This window comes from Lonchura striata, chromosome Z (assembly GCF_050655825.1).
Source record: "Lonchura striata isolate lonStrDom1 chromosome Z, ASM5065582v1, whole genome shotgun sequence".
NCBI classification, from domain to species: Eukaryota; Metazoa; Chordata; class Aves; order Passeriformes; family Estrildidae; genus Lonchura; species Lonchura striata.
This window is the reverse complement of record NC_140740.1, coordinates 18510402-18532844: the sequence shown is the minus strand read 5'-3', so window position 1 is coordinate 18532844 and position 22443 is coordinate 18510402. Positions and strand designations below refer to the sequence as shown.

The 22443-nt window shown below is 33.9% G+C and overlaps 1 protein-coding gene across 10 annotated transcripts in view; it reads right to left on the bottom strand.

Moving 5' to 3' along the window:
- The window catches only part of KIAA0825 (KIAA0825 ortholog), a 238784-nt gene that overhangs the window by 64766 nt on the left and 151575 nt on the right, over positions 1-22443 (bottom strand). Inside the window, exon 21 of one of the 10 annotated variants that reach the window (XM_085568055.1) lies at positions 1-22443. This exon is cut by the window's left edge and continues 58204 nt beyond it; it is cut by the window's right edge and continues 19460 nt beyond it. The exons of the other annotated variants lie outside the window; for them this stretch is intronic. The gene's annotated coding sequence lies outside the window, so the exon portion shown is untranslated. 10 annotated transcript variants of the gene reach the window in all.

Here is a 22443-nt window from a genome sequence, read left to right as displayed (position 1 = left end):
TAAATATGCTTACAGTGCTAGCCACATGACAGGTGAATTAGAAGTTGGGGAATTTGAGGGAGGGGGAAAAAGAAGACACTAACAGTGAAAGCAACTTCACAGATTTTCTGAGTCACATTGCCATATTGGTATCTGTGTTAGTCATTCATTTCTTTTTATTTCTTTTTTTCATTCTAAAAGATTGGCCCCATCCTAGCCATAATTTTGGACTGACTTTAAAGACAAATGACAGATAAAAACAGGTAGGGGTAAGGGACGAGACCTGTATACCTCTGAGATTAGGGGGAGGTTTCTGCAATAATGGTTGTGAGGTAAACAACTGATTATTGATATTACTACCCAATTCAATGGACCGCATTTAAAATACACAATGAAGGCAAAAAGCGAAAATGAAAGGAAAAGCCTGTATGCATTTCACAGTACTTTATGAATAAAAATGTATTAAGATGTCTCAATTTTCCAAATACTGACCATAGCTTTGATCAAAAAATATAAAATAATGCTGAGTTGCAGGATAATGGATGCTTTGTCATAAGGTCTGATTCTGCAAATACTTAAGTCAGTCACATAATGTGTTTACAGGACACAGCCTGTCATTTAATTTTCAATTTACTGATCTCTGTAATTATTTCCTTCCTCTATTGGTAACTAAAACATTGAGCATGCAAAAAGTGAAATAGAAGCTTACATGTTTTTTCAAATTATCATTACAAGTCCTTCACTATTAAATTAAATGTGCTATTAAATGTGGTTTGTGCAGCTCTTGAGTATTTTTGATCGTTGTAAAATTATCAAGTGAAGCAAGGAATATATAAAATTTTGTACTGAAAATTTAACTCCATTCTTCAAACACCTATTTTTTATTCAGGTGGGTAGATTATATGGCTTTAATAAAAGTGCTTTCCTACAATGAGAATAAAAACTTTAAAAAAAACCCAAAAGATGCAGACACTTTCGAGGACTACATCCTGTCATGTAATCCAATTATTTCTATTCCTTTCACCCATTTGCCCATAAATTTTGAGCTTATTTTATATCAAATGCATTCAAGAGATATATTTAAATTTCAATCACTGAACTTAACAACTGTGAATGTGATTATACTCAATTTTTATTATCATCATTACATAATTAACTAAAGTACTGTTTAATGTTCCTAAACCCACTTTTCTCTTTCCTTTATTTTTCTTTAGACATGGCTGCTCTTGTTGTTACAGAGAGCATTCCTCTAAAATATGAGCCTGCTTTAGAGCTAGTTGTATCTGTTGATACTATTCAACTTAGTTTTAACAAATTTAGGATTTCTATCTGACAGAGTAATTCAGAATGGCCTAACATTTCAAAAATATGGCTTCACTATATTTTATGTACCTGTTAGCAACACAAGTTTTTATTTTTATGACTATATGCACGGGCAATATCTTCAAACACTTTAAAGATGTATCTTAGAAAAAATCATTAGAAAATCCTTAGATGCAAACAATATATTCTTACAACTATAAATCTATGCAAAGTATTTAACTATCAGGATTCTATCCTTGAGGACATATGAAGGCATAATTAACAGTTTACAGTATTGTCTATGGAATTCAAAAGACATGGGCCCCAACACCCCTGAAATCAATGCTGAAAGATTCATGTCATTCATGTCAAAAACACTAAGGTTTGACCCCAGAATCTCTAAGTTTAACTTTCAGGTCTATATTAATCTAATTCTTCTGTCTGTAAATCTACACCCTCATTCCCACTGACAATGTCAGACGATGGTACATTCACTATTGAAATAACTGTGATTTGGGTTTTTTGAAGGAAATTAATGTGATGTCATGAAATTACCAGACAGAACAACTTGGAGCTTAGCAACCACAAACGAAAACAAATGTAGGAGAAACACCTATCTTCAAATTTAACTCCCAGAAGATCACGTGACTGTTTCACTGAATATCCACAAATTTCCCAGCCTGGGCACCTTAGTGTCACTGTATACGTACATCCAACTGGGATCCAAACTGCCCCCTCCCCCACCACATACATCCATATTAAACATAATGCTATAAAAATACAATGCTCAGGAACATGGATTTTATAGAGCACAGCATGTCCCAATACATGCACAAAATAAATGCACTGCTGGAACAGCAGCTAAGATAGTTAACAAACCATTTTCATTTTTACCTTGTGTCACAACACTGCAGTATACATAAATTAACATGTTCAGCTATTCAGCCTCCTCTGTGACAGTCAGCAGATTGCTGATTAGTTCTAGGCACCAAGTACAATCTTCAGATGTGTGCCTAGTTCTCTTCCTTAAGTAGGAAAATTGTGAGCTATCCAAGTGATAGGAATCACTGGATCATATCCATCCTCATTGCTCCAGCCATCAGCAGATGTAAAGGAAGAACCTATTAAAGACTACAAGAACTGCAGTGTCTATTCAAGTGAATACTCCCAGGTCTTCAACTCTTGATATCCAAAAAGCAGCTCCACCACATCTCCTGCTGTTGGTGTCACTGTAAAATTTCAGATAATGAGGTAAGAGGTAAGAGGCTCATGTGGGTTCTTTATACACCAAGAAGAGGAACATTAATTTTAATGCTACAAAGATGGGAGTACTGGTACAAACAGCCACTAAACAATTCTGGCTGCTCTACTGTCCTGGAATCTGGAACGAGAACCCTGTTACAAACACTGCAAGAACAGAGCAGTTCCCTATGTTCTATTAGTACAAAGGGGGCATGGGGTTCTAGATAAAGAGGGGGTTAGAAGAAAAAAAAATGAAAGCAAGCACTTCTCTGCAATAACTACAAAATAATATTGCTCAGAGGGAAAAAAGGTTAATAAAAATGCTTCTGGAAAGAAATGTGGTAGGTTCATCATAGCGATAATTCTGTGCTATCAAGGTCAAATTCCCAAACAGATTTTTGGTTTTACAGCATAATTCTACTTCCTAGTTTACAACTGATAATAGAAGATGCAACTTGTGAACAAATAGTAATGCTTTTTGTTCTTTTAATTTATCCTTTAACTGTGTGGACAATAGAGGTCATGTAAACTAAAAATTAATATGGAAAATTAAAAACTTTTGCATTAAATGTTTTCCTATTTTTGGTCTTTTGTGAACTTGTCTTTTTATAATGATATAAAGGAATGCTGGAGTTCATGGCTCCAGGTGCTTATTTTTCCTATGTAAATGATGTTTAATATTCTGATTTTACTTTTTCAACAGAAAATAAATTTCTCCAAAGTTATTTTGAATGCAATAATTTTATTTTCAGATTTTGGAACAAACATATCTGGAAGAGCTACAGCTTGCTACTAGGCATGCAGGTACCACACTGCCATTTTTATTGATAGGATGGGCAACTTTACTTCTTAGTAATAAAATTCAGTAATGATTTCCAAAATACTGACCCTATTAAAAAAACTTCAGAAGGACTATTTTATATATATAAAATTGAATTCAAGTTTTAAAAAATTTAATACTTAAAATGCATTAAAACCATGAACCAAAGTTTAAAATGCTGGAAGGTAAATATTAAAAGAAAGGTTGCATGCTACAATTCTCTAAATTTTTTCAGGTAAAAAACCCTAATTTTTAAAAGAAAATTAAAACAAATACATTTCATAATTACTAACGATAACATTTGTATACTGGTTAAAAGTCACATCTAGAATCTAAAAACTACATTAAAAACCTGTAATTCACCTCTTCCCAATTCCATCATTATTAGTTGTACAATTAATACAATTGTAGCATCTAACATTTAGTAGGAAAGGTAAAAGTCTTTACAGAATGTAAAATAACCAAGTATAAATCTCAAGCCATCTAAGTATGCATAAACAAGAACATAACAGCTAATGTGTAAGCTTTTCTCTGATTAGATTTGACTCCTAGATTTGACTTCAGATTTTTCATTTAGATTTTTTTTTTCTCCAAAGGAGAAAGGAGTGGTTTTAATTTTACTTTGTGAGCCATGTTCTAACTCAACAAGTTGTGCATATTTCTAGACAGACAAAGCACTTTTAATCTGCCTACCACTGACTGTCAAGTTTCTGCCACTCTTAGTGTGAATATCAGAAGGAATATCACAAACTGATGCACAGACAAAGTAAACACCTAATTTTCAGTTTCAAACTCACCATGTAGCTGCCATTATGCATTTTCTCAAACTATTTTTTACACTAAATGTACATATGTTAAAAAAGAAAAAAGAAAAACTATTTTAATGCACAATGTGAAAACTGAACTAAACTATTCACAATAGGATAAAAAATATATAACTCTCAGATTGACTCCACAAGTCATTGCCTTTTAAACAGGATAATGTCTTATTAGTGTTAGACCTCTAAAAGGGAATCCAAGCAGGAAAAGAAAAAAAAAAAATTTAAAGGGTTTCTGATCTGTAGACACAACATGTTTATTACTGTTTAAAGGAAAATTATATCCATATCTTGCAGACTCTGATAACTTTACTATTTTCTCCCCATCCAGAATTAACTTTTCTTTTTGATTTGCAAAAAGAAAATCAAGTTCAAGTAAATTTTCACAGTGGAATCATGTGAAAAGATGCTGTTCAAAAGCTGAACCTTTGGTCTTTGAACAACAGGTAACTTTTATGACATCTGCCCCTCTTTAAAAATATAGGTGTTTATATATGTGTGTATTCATACACATATCATTTGAAGTCAGTAAAAAGGTATTCAAGTTATATAAAATGTCTAAAATTACTAGTAAAATGAGACTATAAGGCACAGTGCTAGACATTACAGGAGTCAAAAAGATCATCAGTTTGAAGCAAAAGCAACACTCATAGAAATCTGAGCAGAGTGAACCAAAAAAAAAAAAAAATTAATATTCTGGTTACCTCAATGACTTTCTCAGCTTTCATTTTTACTGTTCATTCTGAACCTTCATTCTTTACACCAGCTTCTCATCATGAAACAATCTGCTTAATTTTATAGCCTGGATGTATGATGAAACAGAGTCACCCATTTGTACTCACAGTAGGAAATTATTCACTTTGTTCCAATAACTGAGTGCAAAGATGTTAAATGTTGTTGTGTTATAATTATTTTATTCACAGAAAATTCTTATTCATACCTAACATATTGCAACATAGTGCATCATCAGTGGACACAGTATCTAGAGACTGCTTGGAGAAATTAGTTGTACAGAGCTCAAATTGAGGTGAAACTTCTAAAATAATGCAAAAGCAAAGAATGATCACATTAGCATTTTGGTCATGAGAGACTTCTAAAGAGAGAGATTTTAAATATTTCCTCCATGTTAGAGCTGTGACCTGTACAAAAAACCTGAAATAAAAATACTACCAGTCCAACTGCAGCAAAGTTTTCATTAAGAAGAAGGCAATATAAAAGAATTTATGCAACAACCCATTTTTTTATGCACAGGTTCTGAGGATAAAGAATTTACCAGAACCTTTGTGACCCAAAGTCTGCTATCAAAGCTATGCAGGCAGACCTGTCCTTTCCCAACAGGGAATTTGTTGGGTTGTGAGGATGTCCTTCATGCAGGAAATGTTAATATGGCTAGCAGACAAGAATTCTCTCCAGTAGTAAGATTCATATACTGACTATTATGCCTTTTTTTCCCTGTTTCTTCTGAGTACCTGTTAATAATACTTATTCCAACCTCGAAACTATTGGCTAACTATGCCGAGGAAGCACAAGAGCTTGCAAAACACTCATTGCAATTCCATGTAAGTACACTGACCTCGCAAAAAAATGTTTTATATAAACAAGTACCTTGCATTACAGATGCTATCACTTCCCCAGCTGTAAGAATAAAATATTATTCTGTCTCCAGAGGTTTATATGAAGAATATTTCTAACAAAACCAGATCCAAATAAAACATTGGATACAATTAAATTCAAATGAGTGACTCTGGACTACAGTCCTTGAGCTGTGTTGGGCACACTACATGGTGTTCACATACTCTATTATATAAGAAAGAAAAACCTGCTGGAAGACTTACTAAGACTTATTAGAACTACCACAAATTCTTTCTACTGAGGGTCAAAGATATATCATACACCATCAATATGCCGGCTTCTTGCTGGACAATAAATGAAAAGTAGAAAACCTAAAGTTTCTTAAAATGGTATTTTTAACCATACTAAAAGCAAAATATACAGAAATATGAATTTCCTGAGGATTTTTATAGAGATATATTTGTTTGTGGCATGATAATGACCTCAAAACACATTCCTCTCCAAATTAATAAATAACTATAAAAGTATAATCTTAGCCTCTGAATATACCCTTGAATTGAAGAACAAAATAATTACATTCATAAAAATTATGTAAGGACAAACTGGTTCTGTTATATTGTATGTTCAATGTGACAAAAGGATGTCTCAACTGTCAATATGCAGGTTTTATTAAAATAATGAAGTAAAATTAAATAAATTTTAAAGTACTTTGAAACCCTGTTTATGTTATTAATAGTACCATGAAAATAATACCATTAAACATGGTATGTAATAAAACACATTTAAATGTCTGAGGTATAAAGGTTATTTCTCATTTATACTCTATTAGATGCTTCCCTTTCTTCCATAACACTGTTCATCTGGCTTACACTTCATGCTCAAGTCATGCAAATTGGAGCTGACTCTCAATTACACAAAGTCTTTCTCCAAAGATGACAGACCAAATACAGTAGAGATAAAATACATCAAGGTTTAAAATAGGTCCGTTCAGCCCCACTGCCACTTCATCATGAAATGATATAATTCACTGATGCCTCTGCCTAGCCTAACATATGTTCTATTCACAGCCTGCGTCACTCTTCATTTGTAATTCTTTCCCTTTTTTTCCCCTCATCTTGTAATACTTTGCTTGGTTGAAGACAAATACTGAAAGGAAAAAAGAGTATTATCATATGATGACCTGTTCCAGGGTGTTAAGTCCCTGTCAAGGTTTGATTTTAACATGGGGTATTGATGACAGTACATGAATTCAGGCATCATGTCTGGAATTAGACTATATTAATTATCACTTGGGTGCAGTAGGCATGAAAGTGCTGTTTCATTGACTAAAAGGATTTGACTGAATAAAATCCATTTCTCATCTGGTTGCTTATGGATAAAGACATTTTTTCTCTTTGCAGTGAATTTTTCTTTATTAAATATGATATTTATAAGATTGAATAGACTGTCTCATTCAACCACAGATACAAATATTTTTAAACAAAAATATTAAATCTATTGTTTTGCTGACAACTGCTTATATATCAAAGTTTACACTTTAGTCATTAAATAAAAAATATAAAATGTATACACAAAATGCATATGTATGTAATAAAATATTATTTTAAAACACAAAGTTATGAAAGATTAATTATTATTTTATTTAAAAAATTAATAACGACACATAGGTAAGAAAATATCTTATAATTTTATTTCCACTCAGTAAGAAAATGCATTTTTATGCTGGGAGTTGTACTTTATTTTCATGCAACCAAAAAATTAAGTTTAAATCATTTAAAAAACCCTATGTCAGTATAACCTAGTTACCTAGAAAAATTCTACCTTATAGCCCTTACTATGTGAGGGAAAGGAAGAGAAACTGGAAGGAGATCTGAACTTTCAAGTATAAATATCCACAGAGATTTGTAAATCAGCATATGGCAATATAACTACACTAAAAGATTTAACAATGTAATTTTTTAAAATTTATCATTTTCAATTACCACCCAGAAATATGCATTTCTCACTTTATGTTATGTGCTAGCTGCCTCATGTATTTGCACTACCATAGTGAAGTGCCAGGAAACATCACCACATGATGGCCATTGCACAGATGTTGCTCATGGTATATAAATCTCTCTTAGTGTACCAGAGATTCTTCCACCCTCTTTTTAGCATCCAGATGAGATGGGAAATTATGCTGGGGCAAATGGAAGCTAAAAGAGTTGGACTCAATGAAGAGCAGTGTATTTAACTGCTAATGCCAGATGTGGGTATGCAGGATAATTAGAATTATGAATGTTTTTATTAGTTACATTTAATCAGCCCTGTACCTTGTATCGATCTACTGATCTCTCTACATTTGTATTTATAGCTTTCCTCAGAGTCTCTAATCAGAAGAGAACCATATAATGCTGTTACTTTTCAAAATCATGCGATATGATTTCTAAAGACCTGTGGAAATGGAAGAAACTTTTTTCCTTAAATAGGTATCAATTAAGTATGGGTAGACCCACCAATCAACAGCATAATAAACACATTGAAACATTCTAAACCTTTTAAATCTTGCTTAATCACAGTACTACTGTCCTAGCTGACCTAGGTGGCACAAGGCATCATGCTGGTGACCCAGCATTCTGTATTCCATGTTTCTCTCTACATTAAACCATGCAAGTTTGCTGTCTCTTCAAGACCTGCAGCCGGAAAATTGAACTTGTGTGTTCTACCCTGGTTTACAGCAGGGGAGGGATGCTGGGTCCCTTTTAAAACAGGGAACAAGACATGAGAAACTCTCTCTTTTATTATCTCTGGGCTCTGGAGAGCTCTGCTATACTTCCACTGCTGCTGCCTGCTGTTTGCCAAGAGAGGGGGACTCACAGCTGCCCACCACCATGGATCAGAGCCATTCTACAAGTTCCAGCTGCTGCCAGCAGTCCACCAGCACTTTTTTTTACCAGCACATTGTAGGAGAAAGCCTGCCCAGCTGTGACATGGCGCCTGCACTAGCGCCCGGCAGCATGGGCTCGTTTTCAACAAAAATGGTTCTTCCCAGATTTTGTTTTTTCCCTGCTCCCTGTTGTTTTGTTTGTCTCAGGGGAGGGAATTTGTTTTCTTGAACTGTGGAGGCTCATTTGCTCTGTTGTGTCCTTTGTTCTCTCTCTCAGCCCCACAACCTGGAGCAGGGGCCTCTCTTTTTGCATTTGTCTCTCCGTATTGGTAAGAGGGGAGAGATTGAAAACAAAAGGAAAGTAACTTATACCAGGTCCTGTAAAATCGCCTTAAAATAAGACATAAACTGCAATCAAAGATCAGCTTTAGCTTGTTCTAAATAATAATTTTAAAGGATTAAAAATTATAGCCATTGAGAGAAGTATAGTGAATCATGCCTTCCCAAATGTTTCAATAAACAAAAAGTTAATGACTTTCTCTAAAGGAATAAACTAGATGATGATGCCAATTAAGATAGCATAAGAAAGTCATTCACAAATCAGAAGGATCAGGTAGGAGACAACATCTTGTACTGCCACAGCACATGATGAAGAAATTTTTGCTTTTAAATCAGGTCAGTTTTATGGACAGTATTAAAGCTTCAAACAAAGGATCATGCAGGATAAACAGTTAGTGTTCTTCTGTATTTGGCAGGAAGCAGTAGTCAACCTATTTACACTTTTCTCCTTTCTACTACTTGATTCCATTTACCACCATGGAGTCTTTGCTTACTCTAGCAGGTTGTGTTTTACTTCCTCCATTCCTGCAACTCTTTCCTAAGCCTCTGTCTTCTCTCACTTACTGCTCTTACCCAAGAAGTTCATTCTACCTTCCCCAAAATTACTTTCAGACTGTGACTGTACCTGAGCTATGCTGAACATAGCATAGGTGTGGTAACAATTGAAGCAAGAATGACAGTATCCAAGAACTAAAAAAAATTACCAGATGTAAAAACATGAAGTTTGGTCTCTTTCAGAAGAAAGCAAAAAAACCCAAACCAAACCAAACCAAAAAAAAGAAAAACCCAGCATGTAAATATGTAGGGCAATGTTTTAGTAATTTTGGAATATCTGCAAGACAATAAAAATACTCTTTCCCTTCTAGAGGAGCATAGCATGACAAGTGCAGATTAGAATGATTATGCTTGCTCTGCCTTCTCCATTGCATGATCCCTACTAAAAAAAAAAAAAATTGTCCCTTCCTTTTTCTCCTCCAGTTATTTGGTTTGCACAAATTCTTTGTCTTACAGTTCTTGCACATTAGAAGCCAACTGCTTGATCCCTGCTTTAGAATAGTATCCGCAGAAAAGTATGATGTGAATGAATGGCACTATTCATTCAAGTCAAAAGAAAGCCAGAGAGCTTACTGTACAAAACCGAGGTTGATTGACAACAAAACGCCACATAGGTTATGCAAAATCAGAGAGGCTACAATGTGGGAATGAATGAATGGGTGCTGTATGCTGAATGGGTGACTCACCACACCTACACCCTGCAGTGAGGTGCTTGCAAATATCTTAAGAACAGCCTTAGTAAAACATTATTATGCCAATAGTTAAGCTCCATCAAACCCTAGGAAACTAGAGAGATTATTTTAATACTTCTAAGGGTAATTATGGGCATTGTTTTAAAATACTTTTCCTTAAATACCAACTGCAATCTGCTACCTCAGAAAAACTGTCACTAGAGCTCCCTGCTTATTTGGATGACTCAGTAATCAAATGAAATCACATTATCTTTGATCTTTTCTTTACAGTGATGTAATTAAGAAACTTATGATTTGGGAGCAACATCTTTTAGCTTGCAGCTGTCTTCTATGAATATTTACAACTTCTCCATCTTTGTATGGATAATGTAATCATTGCTTCCTGATGAGAAGTAACACATTTTTGTATCTTTCATGAACTAAAAGGCACATGGTATTCAACAAGCACTTTACAGAGGCTTAGTTTGGGGTAAGAAACAAAAGTAAACATCCATCAAGACAGCCTAAAAGCAAACATATTCAGACTGCTTCAAAATGTCTGAACTCAGCACCACTACAGTTATAGAAACATTGAAGAAAAAAAGAAAGATCAACCAAGAATAAACAAGACCAGTAACAACTCATTCTCATGGGACCTGCCCTAGAACTGAATCTGCACCTGAGACACAAATACACCAGATCTTCAGGGCTTACAAAAAATTATGCACTTGAGATGCTAATCATCTAGACTGTATTAAATATACTAGTATCATTACTAATATTGCTATTCAATACACAATATAAAAAAGAGCTGTTTACCAGATATATGATGAAAAGGAAAACATGCCATCAATTTCCCACCCACAGCACATATCACTGGATGCTCCTATTTGCAAGGAAAAGTGGAGCTGGGAAAGTCTACATAATAAATTTTCTTCTGACTTCTTGATTTGAAAGAATTTAGATATTACCACTTCCAACATTTTGCACTATTGGTGAACATTTGAAATTAATGAATCTATATCTATATAGATATGGGAGCGACCATTAAAAAAATTAAGACACTGATTACCCTACTCAAATGAAAACTGCTGACATCTATATGGGTCTTTTGCCCACAGTATAATACACATTTCACATTTAGTATATGAGACAGACAAGTACTATGTTTTTATGAAATTCAGGCTCCTGGCATGTTTCCTTTCTCATGCTAGGATGACACTTATTTAAAGCTGCTGGGTTTTGTATCGGCTGTTTGAATTTTTTACTGTGATTCAGGACAGTCACATCTATTCGAAAATATTTCTGCACTCTGCAGGGAGGTGAATAATGACAGTTTGTGGACACTTTTTCCTTTGACACTTCTGACTTAATAGTATAGTCTAATAATATAAAACTTAAAGAACACTTAAATTATCTGAGATTTATTCCATAAGACATTAGGAGACTATGAATTTCTTTAGTGGCTAATGAGAGGAAGATGGGGATGAGTCTTAAAAGAAGACTGGTAATGCTCTGGGTAGAAAAAGTGTATTATTTCTAGACCTGACTTATTTGAATCTGTAGGGAACAGGCAACATCACAATTCTTAAGAGAAACCTGCATAAGTATGAAATCTACATCAGTGATGCTTTGAATTCCAAAACATAATCTGAGATTTTATGAAAAATGTAGGGTTAAACATTTCACAATCCAAACCAGAATACCTGTCCTGTTTTAAATTTCTATCATAAAATTATTTCCAAGTTGATACTACCACTCTAATTTTTCCCTAGGTAGTCCTAATAAAAATGCACTATTTTAATTTTACTGCTTCACTGGTAAAACTTTCAAAGTTTCATCAATTAAAGCGAAAAAAAAAGGTGGAAACCATAACAATTTTTCAATAGTTATGAAGAGCAGAACAACTGTATAGGAAAAACAAGAACAGAAATCAGGCTGGTTATTCAATAACTTAATGCATACCTTTGCATGGTTAAGACTTACAAACTTGAGAAATAACTGATTTCACTCTGAGGTAACTAAGGAAAATTGCAGCACCAAGATCAACTTGAAAAATCTGATGCTTTTACCTAAACTAATCCTACAAAGATTTTGAAAAACAAACAAATAAAAACCCAAAGGGATTTCCAACATCTATATAGCTCAAAAACTTCCACACTTTATTATTTATATGAGAGCATGCCTTCTATATTTGCAAATTCTTACTATTAAATCATTGATCAAATCAAATATGCCTTCAGCCATGAAAAGTCCATATCACTTAGAATGCCAGTGCTAATGAGCTGTCTTGGTTTGCAAACAAACAGAAGAACTGCTGAAGAAGTTTATGCATCTGCATTCTTATTTCCTTGCTTGGCATGTTGAAACTTTATAAACTAACTTCTGATTCAAAGCAAGCAGACAGATGAATCTAGATGAATTGTTGATTGCAGAGATCAAGATCCAGTACAGTCCAGTCCACCCAGATTAGCTCAGCTGGCCAGAGCATGGTGCTGTTAATGCCAGGATTGTGGGTTTGATCCCTCTACAGGCCACCCACTTAAGGAGCTGACTTCATGATCCTGAGGATCTCTTCCAACTCAGAACATTCTGTGATTCTGTGATCTTTTAAAGAGATTATTCTCTTTCATATTAAAATACTGGCCAAAGAGTATCCTCCCCCACGGCAAGAAAATTAATTAGATTCAGACTTGACCAGAAATCTCTGATTTAAACACATTCATTTGCTTGCTAAAACAATATTAAGCCCATAAACTAAGGAGCAAGAACCTAGTGAATAAAATAACATTGGCCTCAACCATAACTCTAATAGCCACGTTTTATATATTTGGTGACATTTCATAATGTGGATTTTTTTAAAATTTATTGATATTCTGTAGCAAAGAAAAATAGTGACAAATTTGTGCATAAACAGCAGAACATCAAAGCAAGGATGCAGTAATTTTCTCAAAAGCTGCAATGAAACTTAATTGTAAGGCATGATTATATATGCCTCCACTGCATCTGGGAAGGTCTATAACAAGGAGTTATTAAATTTTTTTTATCAATCAGGACAAGTTTCAGTTTACACCACAGCCAAACATCCACCATTATGTGAAGCTATCATTCTGCTCTGAGTAGAACAGGAAAAGAGTACTGAGGAAATTGGAATTGAATATTCTCACAAAATTGTTTTCTTATATTCTAACATTTTCAAAGTTCCTTACACACTCTTCACATAGTATTGTGCAACAGGTTTCAGTTGAGAATTTGTCACCCTTTAAATCTGGGTAATAAGTATCAACTACTGGTACTGGACTGAATAATGAACATATTACTTCAGGAAAAAAACTTTTCCTTTCTTTTTCAAACATGAAGGATTGCCAGAATGAAAGTCTGGCAAAAATACACTGAGAATATACTAATTCAAGTTAACTGGGACAACCATTAACTTTCCCTTTTTCAGGCAAACTCCTAAAAAGCTAAATGAAAAGCCAAAATAAATTGATCTATAATGTTATAGTCTCAGTGCAAATGGGACAGGCTAGTGGCTCTGCTGTGTAATTTTCTATAGTGGTGGAGAGGGCTTGACATTCATATTAATCTTAGTATGTCTCAACAGAATTAATGCTATCCCCATAATTCATAAAACTATTGACTATAAATAATTATCCTTCTTAAGAGAGCTTCATGAATTCCCAGTTAACTTACTAAAATAGAATGAGTAAGTTCTCAGTGTGCCTCTCCTCTATTACTAAACAATATACTAAGTTCCAGAACTTTCTGATCCTTCTCATTTCAGCATTAATGTACCACCCATTGAGTGATTTGGGAGAAATATCACAGAAGGAAGGACCAGCATATTGATATATTGATGATGCTGCAGTGCTACCTATCCGTCACCACCCAAAGCTATATCAATATGGTTTATCAGCCAGTCAGTGGATGACATTAGATCACAAGTAGAGATAGAGTGATCTGTGTGAATGAGAGAATGAAGAGCATGTCAGACATACAGAGAAAAAGCATTTCAAAGTATTCACAATGAATGTACAGCTCCCCTTGTTTTAAGGGAGACAATATTATTGGTCAATTCAACTAGCAGATTAGAATTCTGGCATTTTTCCCTAACACTAAGTTTCAACCACTACCAGTGCCTTCAGTTTCTTGTTGCTAGGAAACTTCTTCCAGTCCTGGTGGACGCTCATAAGATCACAGGAAAATTCAGGTTGGAAGGGACATTAGGAGGTCTTTAGCTCAACCTCCTACTTAAAGCAGGGTCAGCCATGAGGTCAGACCACGGCTATCCAAAAATGGCTGAATGAGTGATGTCTTAGCCTCATTACATCCACTAGTGGCTGGACTATATGCAATAATTGGACATATTTTCATTCTAAAAACTGCCTAGAATAGTGCATTCTTCCTTAACAAGATGTGCATTCTTATCAGTAGGGCTTTTAGCTGGTGTATTCTTAAATATGAGCATCTCCACTTGCCACAGCGGCTTCCCCTAGAGTTGTGATGTTCAAAGTCTGTACAAATATTAAAAAGGTGTCAGCAGCTTACCTAAAAGACTGACTAAAGCCAGACAGTAGTCCTCTGACCTAAAGAAGCTTTAAGAAAAAGAAAAAAAATGCTTTGGCATAGTCTGAGACTGCAAAATGCCTTCCCACAGGAACTACAGATCATCAGAAATCCCACCCCTGCAAGTATATGTTCTGTGATATGATACGGTTATAATTAATATTTTTATACACTTATACATGTAACAAACAGTATCTACATTTATTGGTGCATACATCTTGCTTCATATATTTGCAGAGTTTATAAAATTTTTCAACAAAAAATTCCCCAAAACATTAATTTAGGTATTTCACTGAACACCCATTTCCATTTGTAAAAGAATCAGGGAAGAAGCACACTTACTAGCTTCACAGACTAATGATGCCAAACTAAAAGGCTTTGTTTTGCATTTCAAAGCCATGATCTTCACCATATACCTTGATTTTTATTAACTTCCACATAAAAGCTCACATTCATTAGGAATAAAGATTTCACAACTGAAACGTTGAAATACCTTGGCAGAAATGAAACAATTTCCAAAGATAACTATCAGATATTTAGAAAAAGCATAACTGGAACAGAAATGCACACTGAAATACTAGCTTTGCCCAACACCAGAGTCACTCAGACAAAGAAAAAACTGTTACTATGAAGAAATAAACTATATAACTTTGTATCCTACAATACACTGGTTTAACATTTTCTTTACATATTTCAGTTCTGCAGTCACATGTTCTGAATAAGGAGTAAAATAATGTGAAAAATTAATAAATTCCTCAATTACTGACAATACATGTAATATGAAATTGAGACCCAGGTAAATCTGTTACCTCTGCAACTGGTTTATTCACATATTGAATAAAACTACCAGTATGTACATGTTCAGCATGTTTTTCCAGTATTAAGTAATTACCTAGTATGAATTATGATTATTAATTTTTAATTTCTATTTTATTTCTTTGTATTTTTATGTGTCCATAATGATAGACTCTTTTGCAAACCATTTTATAAAACAGACAGTGGAATAACTAAAATCACTTCCACCATTATTAAGCATTTTCTCTTCCTTAGGAGCCTCTTCACTCAACAAAAATTCTGTTTATTTCAACATCTGCAATTTATTACTGAAGTTTTTCTCTTTTTAAAACTCAAATAGCTTCTTTATATGGTAAGAGTTATTGTCTACTTACACTAAAATTTTTATTTCCAGTTATGAAAATTAATCACCAAAGAAAATTCAATTTAATTGTGGCCTATAAAGACTCAAAATACCTCAAATATCTGCCAAGAATTTTTCATGTCAGCATGGAGGGAGAACTCAGAATAAGTAAAAATTAATTTGATGCCATCCATGGCTTTTTAATGTCTTATGCATCGTAAAATGAAAAATATCATTAAAAACCACATAACATATTAAGTTCTCATAGTTCTCATCTTCCTTATTTTCATAAATCCCGCAAACTGATATTGAACTATGAGATTCACATCATTAAATAATTCCTATTTATAAATTCCTATTTATGATAAGTATCTCAGAAGCTTTTCTAACCTGAGATTATATTGTAATAGACTATGAAGATTCTGTATGTTTTTTCTAGAAATCTACAACTCATTTATTTTCAAATACTATAGTTACACTACCACTTTTTCCACTTATCCAATTTTATCCAATTGTATATATCTGTTGTCTCTTCTGAATAAGAATACAGATTGACAGTATGTCAGTTTATTTAACTGGTACTTTTCACAGATTTTATTTTTGATTTTAGGTATGACTCAGTAAACTCAATGCATATGCACTTTTAAAAAAATTATAGATGAAAAAATTTACTAATGATTTACTTAAATTCATACAATTCCCTAGACCTTATGAAATCTTTCCCTCAGAAAGCATTCTATTATGGGTTTTTTTGTGTGTCTGCTGGTTTAAGTCAAGGAAAAAAAAATTCTCAGTAGTCACAAACTTTTTGTGAAGAAACAGTTTGAACTGTGAATACCTATATTGGGCCACTATTTGGTTTTGGGACTGGACTGCTTTAATGGCAGCTAGGAGGCATGACTTGCTCATGCTGACATGATGCTAGAATAATGGGGAACTGGTGGGATGAGTTTGTTGTTGTTTCTCAGTCAAAAACAAACTCTCCTCACATATTCCACCTCCTCACTGTCTGTTCAGTTAAAGCTACTGGAAAGGAATCTCTTACTAATTGGTTATGGTAATGTTATACAACATTTGCAGGCCTATTTCAGAATTGTTACATCCCAACAGAATAAATTAATATCAAAAATTTACCTGGTTAGCACAGTCATGTGCAGCAGCACATCAGCAAACAATTTCAATCCTGAAATTAGGACCAATTTTATCCTCACACCAAAAGTTTGTATTTTACTGAAGACTAACTGAATTATGGTGACTTAGCAGAATGACAAAAACAACCTAAAACAAAAAATCCAAAAAAGCCTACCCACGAAACATTTTTCCTATACTACTGCATACTGACAGCAACAGGTTATGGATGTCTGATCTATCAGAAGGATTTCTGGCATGGAAAAGATAGAAAATATAAGGACACTGGCTTCATTTTAAACTTCTCCTTTGAGATCTCTATGGCTTCAGTGGACAGATTTTCTCAAGACCTTTCAGCTTTTAGCATAATCAACCGTAAAACTGGCACATTTCTCATCAACTGAATAAAACATTTAATTGTACGTAAGTAAGGGCAGAGTTATTTTGATGGTACTTTAATATTTCTATATGCCGTTGGATGGACCCTAATCAAACAAAGTAATGATAGTTTAGGTAGTTGTGCTAGAACCAGCTTCTAAACAAACTCTTTTAACTTTCCTGGACAGTGATAAAAGGAATTGTGTGTAGCAGAGGTTGCAATTCAGACTTACAGAATCCTTGTGGGACTTCAGGCAAACACACCCCAAAAAGTCTTTCTGAAGACCTATACATATACTGCATAGTGCTTAAACAATTAATAAGTTAACACAATAATGAACATGTACTTGGATAACCAGTATTGTTGCTAGAAGTATATTTAAAGGTTCAGTGTGCATATTAAAAGGCTGCTTGCCTTTTTTTTAAAGAAAGCCATGAAACAATTTGGAGTAGCAAGGGTGACCTCCAGTGTGCAATTAAGTTTATGTCATTACATCTTCTATGTAATAAAATATTTTTTTGGCCTATTACTTTTGATTATCCTAAAAAGTAACCATTTACTTTCTTTCTTGTGCACAACACAGAAATTCAAAACATTGCTTTCTGCTTTGAACTGTGATTTTCTCATAACATTCTGACCTCCTCTGTGTTATAGGGGACAGCATAAAAAATAACTGCCTAAACAGAAAAACTAGAAAATTTGCTTCTTGCTCTTGTCAAAATGCATATTACCACAATCTACACTTTTCTTCTAGAATAAGAATAATTAAAAACAATTAACGTATTACAGAAGCTTTTGCATTTTAAGAATAGTAGAACATTACAGATCAATAGTGCTACTCCTGTGTACAAAATACCTCAGCTCACAATTTCAACCCACACGTATTTCATTGCAAACCTGAGCAAATTCAAAAATATTCAGAAATTCTAACAAGTCAAAACTATCATAACAACTTAGTGGAAAAGATGTGTTCTTATCTCTTGGTAAGATAATCATTAGGTAGAGTGTCTAATATACTCCACAAATACCTATATTGAATATGACCTATTCAAGAAAAAAGTTTAGCTTATGTTCCAAAAGTTAAATTCATTGTATTGATGAGTTGTGTCAGATGGGTATCTTTGAATGAAACCTTTAGTCAATGTGGTGTCTTTAAATTAAAATAAAACAGATGTCACCATTATGAATTCAAAACTAAGAACATTATTGTTACATAACTTTTTATTTACATCATCAATACACACTTTAGCTTTTGATGTAGTTTTTCTAATAAATTAGGGAGCAACTTTTTAGCTAACTGCAAGGACACAAACATCTAATTATGGGTGTCAAATGGGGCTACTATGTCAGAGCAAGTACCATTAAGGGTCTGTCAGTGTTCCTTTTATAAATCACTACTTTCAGAGGGTTAATACTGTGAAAGTTAAAATTTGGTTCAGGGCTGACTCCTGGCATACTGTGCAAGGTGTCACACTAGATCTGTTTTGGTTTTTGGTTTCTTTTTATTAATTAAATTACCAAAGTTAGTAATTTTAACCCCTATCTACAGAAAAGGAAAGAGCTAGTTGAAGAATATACTTTTCTAAATAACAATAATATAAAAGCATCTTATTGCTTTAGAAACTTGAATGATGCATATGGATTATGAAAATGTATAAGAAAGACCTCCATTGCAACAATGACTTAAAAGAATGGCATTTCATTATTAAGAGTAGAGACACTGGCCTTTTGGTTTCATCAATCAGCAAATTACATATTTGTCCACGATCTTCAAAATACTCTACTTTCTAATTCTTTCTCTGGACTCCTTGTGTACTCCTGTAAAGTATCTATCTTAACCCTCAAAAGAAATAAGCAAATTCCTTTTTTAGTATACATCCTACTCTTCATAATGTTTATAAAGTAGACAATCATAAAGTCAGAAACTGACTTTCTCTGCAGCAGAAAAGGTGTGCCATGCCATCAACTCAAGGGATCGGCACTTGCACACAGTTTGCCCGCTCACACTGACACCAACACGGCACATTGGTGTCTCACTCAAACACCAAACACGCATCACCCACGGCGCACGCTGAGCACTCCATGGCTACAGCACACAGCAAACGGGTCACACACTGGGCTACTGCACTCTGGGGACGCTCACTCAGTGTATTCTACCAAGGTTAAGGAAAGGTTTAAACATCAGCATGCAAACAAATGTTTTCTTTCTTTCCAAGACGGTCAGACCTTCCAGCATTTTCATTATGAAATTGTGAACTCATAATATTAATTTTAGTTCAAAGTAATGTTTTTCTGAGCATAATCAGGGTGAAAATATGTTAAAGTAAAAATGTCTTTAAAATAGCATCATTCATATCCATATCTTATAATAACTATTTGTAACAGGGACCATTATATATTTGAGGAAAAGATTTTCATCTTTCACAAAATAGGGGTTTGAACTGGATGGAGTCCTAAACAATAAAATAATCCAGAAAAAGCAAGTACCTGTATTTATACTTCCTTTTTTACAGCTCAGTATTGTTTATTAGTTAAGAGGATTGAGAATGCAAGAAAACAGGCTTTTACATGCTTTATGTTTTTATGTTGTTTGACCTATAGGTTCTTGAAGTGTTCAATACTACAAAAAAAAAGCTATAATCCAAAGACACAGGATTATAATAATCCGCTATGAATTTATATAGTGGTCGCTTTATCTTCATTTTACTAGTGTCTTTATTTTTATAGATGCCATGCACTTACATATATTCACAACATGAAAAAAAACGAACTACATTCAGTATGCCATATAATACTGAAATAATATGCAATACAGAAAATAATACTGAAGTAATACATAATACAGCTAAAATTGAGCACTGGTTCAACTAATTTTGAGTTGTTTTAGAGCAATAGTTATAGGATTAGGAGATTTTAATTTAATTACATTTTAAACTTCAGATTTCCTGCTGCATTATTTTAGCATGTGCAAAAATAAAGGAAAATCAATAGGTTGTTCAAAAATTTTGTTGAAGCATATGACGTACTTATGCTACCAGTATATAAATACCCACAGCAATTTTTGTGCATCTGTCTTTCAGATAAGAAACCTTTTTTTTTACTGAACTAAGTTTATTTCTACCCATTGACTTTAACACAACATTTCAGTAAACTGAAGGTTTTTTTAAGTGAAGACCTCCCCTCACTCTCTATCTGTGTATCAGGAGACCATTTTAATTCACTCACGAAATCTCAAAGGGACTGATATGTCTGGTAACATAGAAGCCAATATTGCAGCTATCAGTTTTCATACAGCCTAGCTGGACCTTTACATTAGAGCTGCCCCATTCTGACTGTTCTTTCATTGCAGCTGTCAACATTGCCTGACAGCATATTACGAAATACATGGCTATAAAGCCAGTATCAATCAGGATATGATCATGCAGATAATAGTAGCAAACTATTGATAATAGACCTTAAATCAGGCCATCATGTATGAGCTTCTTAAAAGCAGTAGCCTTGAGGGCCTTTCTGCTTAGTTCTATCTATGCTGGAAAAAACAAACTTACGAAACACCTAAAAACTTCATAGGAATATGTAATTAGCAACACTAAAAATAAAAAAAATTAAAAAAAAATTACTTTCTGCAAGTCAAGGTGAGAATTAACAGAGATTTTCCCTGTCTTCTACATTATGTATGGTAGAAATAGTACACAATACCTGCCATTACACTAATGTTCTTTCCCACTTCGCTGGAAACAGCAGTTTTGTTGTGCTTTGAAACTCTCTCACTTCAAAAGCTCTTCAACTTGATATGGCCATTTAACAAGGAGAAGGGAAATGTGTATAGTTTAGCAGCACTCTTCACCAAACTGAAAGCACCATGTTAAAAACAAAAGGATCTAATTTGTCCTAGACATAAATAATAAAACAAAACAAGAGTTGCATGCAAATTTAGTAACATAAAATTTTAGGTGATAAACAGAATGGAGCCTGGCTTCTTGTTTAGTATTCCTTAGTTATCACCACAATTGCTGAATGTCTGTCATCACCAGGAGAAGAAAAAAGTGTCTCTCTCAGCTGTTCCCCTGCTTGTTTTGTTCACTGTATTCTTGTAAAGTGGGAGAAAATAAGTGTCATTTAATGAATAGTGCTATTCTTTGTCTGACAGCTTCATATCTGTTAGGTGTAGGAGGCCTAGTACTTTCCTTTCTGATAATGTTTTTGACAGTGTGCTAAATTCCTCCCTCAAAAGGCCGGTGTATATATTCTGCTAAAAGAGGCTTCATCTATCCTGAATGAATGCCCTCTTTTAACCCCCTTCAGCTTCTGTTCTTACATTAATTGAGCTGATCAGATTGAGCATATGAATTTGTCTTTGATGTATTCATATGTTTAGCTGATGCTGCTCGCGCTCCCATTGGCAAGCAGGCAGAGCTCTCAGACAAATAGGGCTGTTTCCATAGTAACAAGCAATAGCTAGGGATCTCTTGAAAAATATTTTTTTTCAAAATTCAAACTGGAAAATTCTCACTGGATATGGGTCTAGTTCTAAATGTGTCATATCTAATGATGGATGCAATTAGGAATCCCACCAATGTTTTAAATAATAAATTAGTCTAATTTTCTAGGCCGGGCATGATGACACACAAATACTAAAAAGGCATCTCCCATTTTTTTATCCATGACAAAAGACTTATTAATTACTTCTGTTTTTAGGATTTCAAAACTAATTGAATAGTGAAATAGTCACATAGATGCTGTAGAAGAGAAGCCTAAAGGTAAACTCTTGTTTAAGAAAATACTTCAAGCTGCTTTGATATTTGGTTATTCCATGTAAAAGCAGGTGAAAAAAATCATTTTACAAATGCTATGGCAGTTGGTAAATCTCAAAGGGTGAAAAATGCCCATAGCCATTTTTAATTACTGAGCATGAAAAGGGAAAGATGTTGAAAATAAGTTTTTTAGACCCTTATAATCTGAGAATGCCAGAATTTTAATTCTTGTAAAATATCATTTGAAATACATGGGAACAATAAAATTACAGGGGGTGGGTGGTGAAAAGGGCAGGAAGAAACAGAAAGAAAGA